This window comes from Microtus ochrogaster, unplaced genomic scaffold (genome assembly GCF_000317375.1).
Source record: "Microtus ochrogaster isolate Prairie Vole_2 unplaced genomic scaffold, MicOch1.0 UNK32, whole genome shotgun sequence".
In the NCBI taxonomy this organism is placed as follows: domain Eukaryota; kingdom Metazoa; phylum Chordata; class Mammalia; order Rodentia; family Cricetidae; genus Microtus; species Microtus ochrogaster.
Window position 1 is genome coordinate 2511197 of NW_004949130.1, and position 5336 is coordinate 2516532.

The window sequence follows — 5336 nt, forward strand, 5'->3', positions numbered from 1 at the left end:
AAAAAAAAAAAAAACAGGGTCTTTCTGTGTAACCTTGGCTGATTTGGAATTTAAATTTCATATTCATATTTAATGCCAAATGCAAATAATTTCCATGTTTCCATTTTTATCACCCATTGCTGTTGTACACCCTAACAGATCAATTTTCCATTGTGCTGTTAGTCTAAATAGTATTAGCCTTCAGTGAGTTTCCTGTGGCTTTAATTTTCTACAATTGCTTAAAAAATAGTAATCACCCCAAACATTCCTCCATCCCAGCAGTGTGGCTCTTCAAATGGCACATCCCGGTCGTCACACAATTGTGAGCATGAGTTTAGCATTTCCCCTACCCCGTGGGGAAAATTATCCCAAAGGCTCAAAGCCAAAGCCCCCACACTGTCATCTATTGCTATGAGCTCTCTGGCCTGGACAAGGGACAGAGTACCTGGTATACTGCACACAGTACTAACCTGCTGCTGCCAGTCTTAGCCAGTCTACCAAGAAGTAAGTTTCGTAATAACAGAAGCATGCATGTGTGGTTGTCATCAATGGGGAGACACAGAGTCACTGGCCACAGGAGTGTGCTGGCTATTTCTGTGCTCTTTGGCCTGGGAACCCTGTGTCTGTCTTCTGCCTTGACCAGCTGTGGTTCTGCGACTGATTGGGGAATATTGCTTTAAAGACACTTACAGACCAAGTAAACAGGAGATGCAGGGGTGATGGTTGTGATCATATTATTTTAGGACTTTCTCATCTTACCCCTTGCTGTGACCATAGGAATCTGGGAGCTGCCCCACTGGCCTGTCAGCCACATGCTTATTCAATTTATCTGTGACTAGACCACATGAAGCTTTCGCCCTGGACCTTTCAGTCCTGTTTGAGGGAACCATTGGTGGCTTTGTACCTATTCTGTTTTTGTCCTCACAAACCAAATATGAGCATCATGTTTACATCACACCTCCCCAGCATACTTGGCTAGACAGAGACGAGCAGGCATCTCTGTTTCCCAGTTTCACAAACAGTTCATCTTTTTTTTTTTAATTGTACAGCAAGGTGCTCAAAATAATAGTCTATAAATATATTTAATAGAAACTTGAGTTTGACATTCATGGGCGTAAAGATGTGTATTTTTTTAAAGAAATAAGTATTGTGTAACACTATGCTTTGCTTCTGTAGCCAAAGTAGAGAAACTTCTAGAATACCGTGTAAAAAAGCAACAAATGATTCAAACAAATGTGTCATTAAAACTGGATGATTGGCACTTGGTCATTTTATGTTGCACATCAAGCTGCAAGCCTTAAAGCCAAAACTCTAGAGTTGTTTGTGGTAGAACAGGCCACCTGTGCAGAAGAGTGCGGCAAGCCGCCAGGCATCTCTTTACCTTCAGAAGTACTGTGCAAAATTAGGATAATTTATTTTGCTTTACAGGGGTTTGTCATGTATTGACTTAAATATTGTATTTTGGTAATAAATTTTTTTGTTAAAAACACTCGTTTCTAAGTTTCATTAACAGCACATGTCCGTTCTTGTCTTGAGTTTATTAATTTAGAAACGTGTGCTTAAATCATTGAAAGCTCCCCAAGAGCTGCTTGGGGCTCATTAGTGGGCTCTGTTGACTCGCCGAGCTATCACCTGCTCGTAGTCACTACATTTCACAGGCATCATTTAAAGGCTCTGGGTCCTCTCCCTTGTTAAACCTTTGGCATCAGCACAGAGATGCTTTCAGTGCTGATGTGTGGGTGCTAGCTCCCTTGCTCTAATTAGAACTCCGCTGAAGGCCAGTGGTTACAAGTTTGGGCTCATACTTTGATCCTTTTGTGGTCTGTCACCAAATAATCATTTGACATGAGTTTCATTAAAGAGGCCAGGCAGGGATGCTTCACCTAACTACAGCACAATTTGTGCCCTAGAATCCCAGGCCTTCCCAGCTAGAAGTGACTAAAACCAAATATCTCCTTGGTAGCTATAACTTCTTGTCCTGTGCTCTGTAGGGTGCCTTGGTCCTGTCTTTTACTTTTCAAGGACCAAATCTCAACACTGCCTTGACAAGTAGTTGTAGAAATCACAGCACGGGGATCAAGATCAGGATCCCAAGTACCACATGACAGCCGTAGTCACATAACTACTGAAAACGAGAGATGAGACTCTGCACAAAGTGTAAAAACCAACAGTTGCTAAACTATAATCACCTTCAGGTGATAGGTATGTAAAGCCAAACCATTTGTTTAAATAGCTGAATAACTATAACTATATGATACACTGCTCTGGGATTCCTCCTGACAGCCTTACCATGTCTGTGTGCCCTCAGACTTCACCCTCAGTACTGTGGGTCCTTCAGTCACAGAGCCTCCCTTTGTCATGGTGGTGCAAAGTGAGCTCGGTGAAGTCACTGGGGCAGGCTAACCCCTGGCTGGAGTCTGAGCTACACTGCAACAAAGCATCAGATCCAGCAGTGCTGAGGGCCTTGATGCTGCCATGAAAGGGCTAAGGAAAAGTCAGGTTTCTTTCCAGTCAGCCAGCCTGAATGTCAAATGAAATTTCCAGCTCAGCAGAGCGTCAGACAAGTCTGGTGTTGGAAGGCTTGTTTTTATTTTTAAGGATTTGTTTTTTATTTAAGAGTGTGTCTGACACGTGGATGCAGTGCCCACAGAGGCCAGAAGAGGGCATTAGGTTTCCTAGAGCTGTTGTGAGCAGTTGTGAGCAGCACAGGACACCCTGGAAGAGCAGGGGACATCCTTAACCTCCGAGCCAGCTCTCCAGCCCTGACCAGTGTGTTTATAGTCATCACTAAGCAAAAGTTTAAGTAAAAGGGGTGTAGCTCTAGGGCTCCAGCATGAGCCACAGATTCCAGTTTGTGTGCTGTGTTAAAGGCTGTAGGCCCATTCTCCTGGCAGTACCTTAATACTTTTTTTTTTTTTTTTTTGTGGTTTTTCGAGACAGGGTTTCTCTGTGGCTTTGGAGCCTGTCCTGGAACTAGTTCTGTAGACCAGGCTGGTCTCAAACTCACAGAGATCTGCCTGCCTCTGCCTCCCGAGTGCTGGGATTAAAGGCGTGCGCCACCATCGCCCGGCAGTACCTTAATACTTAATACATTGAATATCTAGGTTTATCTCTTGATCCATACATTATAAGTGAAATTATACCAGCCTAATGAGTGTTTTTCTTTTTTTTTTTTTTTGAGTGTTTTTCAATAACAGGTAATCACTTTGAACTATTTACCTTACTAAAGATTACAATAGATCTTCAAATTAAAGTGTATGACTTTAGACATCTATTATAAAATAATGAAATGCCATGCTATATAATGAGGTCATCAGATGTGGTCTTTTTGTGGGTTGCTGAATACATACAATAAAGGTACCATTCTATAATAGCTTGCAGAATTGAGTATACGACAGGTACCTCTATGGTAACATTCAGGGACATGAACTCTTACGTAGATTACATAGTCTCATTTACACGGATCAGAAAGTGAGGAATCCTTGTGAGCTCAGGCCCAACTATTTCAGTGAAAACCAGGGAATCCGAGCTGACAGACCACTGACATAGAGCAGAACTAAACATCTTCATTTCGATTCTGATACGAGCATTATTCCTCAGCTCTGTCCTTCATTAAAGTGAAGTACTTATAAATATCCATATCATTGACATGAGTAACAAACAGTTTTAAATTAGTACTACAGATGGGGTGTAGCTCGGCAGTAGACAATGCGCGTGGCATGCATAAGGCCCTAGGTGCCATCCTCAGAATAAAAATAAATAAGGAAAACTAATAATAAAAGGGCTGTTGAGATGGCAGAGCTCCTGTGTAGTATATGAAAAACCCAGGTTCAAAGCCCAAGTCACAAAAATCTAAATAAAATTCTTACCCATTAAGCGTGTACACAGTGACCTGGAAAAGTCCTTGCCAAAATAAATAAGCACTGGACATGGTGGCGCACAGCTATTACCCCGTCACTTGGGAGGTGAAAGCAAGAGGATCAGGAGTTCAATCCCAGCCTCCACCACATTGTGAGCAGGGACTAGCCCAGGCTACAATGCAAACTTGTCTATAAATAAATACAAATAAAAAAGCACGTTACTCATTTTTTTTCCAGGTCTTTTATAAACACCTGCTAGTGTTATTTAAAGACATCACTACAGGACACATCTCCAAACTTGGGGCTTTTTCTACTTGTCATTTTATTAATTTTAGGCTCCATGTTCAGAAATAACATGGCTGCGGCTCACTGAAATAGACACATCAATCCACAGCTTGCTCTTTTTGTTTATAGCTGCAGCACTATTTAAATTCAGCGTATCCAATCACAAAAGGTGTTAGAAAAGTTTATTTCAGGCTTGTGAGTAGAGCAGAGTGTGATTGAAATCTTAAACTGAGCTTGTTTCAGCTCCCCTGCAGCTAAGACTACAAAAAGATAGGCAGAAGAAGCCATTGGAGACAGGAGTTGGGGCACACACCTGTGGTTCCCCCGACACAGGAAGCTGAGGCAGAAGGATCAAAATTTCAAGGCCAGTCTGAGCTACATAGCAAGATCCTGTCTCAAGATTCCAAAGTAGGGCTGGAGGTATGGCTGGTTAAGAGCCTGCACGGATCTTCCAGTGGCCCTGAGTTCAGATCCCAGCACCTACCTGCCTGTTAGGATCCCTCCAGGGGATCTGGTGCCCTCTCTACAGGCACCTGCACACATGTGCAAAGAGACATGGAAATAAAATTAATCATCTTAATCCAAAAATAAGCCATATGTAGCAGATTGTGCCTTTAAGCCCAGCACTCAGAAGTAGAGATCCCTTACAAATTTGAGCCCAACGTGTTCTACATAGATGTCAGGGCCTGTGCAGTTCCAGTAACACTGTACAGTTAAAAACACCAACATCTGCGCCAACCTGGGGCAGCCCAGTGGTGAGTCTGCAAACGCTAAGCAGAAAACTCCAGCGTTCTGTCTGAGAATCGTGTGTGTGTGTGTGGGTGTGCGTGCGCGTGCGTGTGTGTGTGTGTGTGTGTGTGTGTGTGCGCGCGTGCACGCGCGCAGATGGACAGGCACACCCACAGGTACTGGAAGGACTCCCTAGAGTTGGAATAACAGGCAGGTGTGAGCCATCTAACATGGATTCTGGGAATTAAGATCAGGTCCTCTGGAAGGCAGTGCATGCTCTTAACCACCGAATCAGCTCTCAAGTCCCATCTAGAAATTGAATTTTTTTTCTTTGTGCCAGGTGCCAGGAAAGAATGGGTGGTACTGATGGGACAGCAACTACAAGTGACAGCTGAAGATGAGATGGGTTGGGGGAAAACCAATGTGTCCAATCCACAAAAAGCTGCACTGCAAGTGGGCAAGGTTCCCCCAGCCTGGACAAGA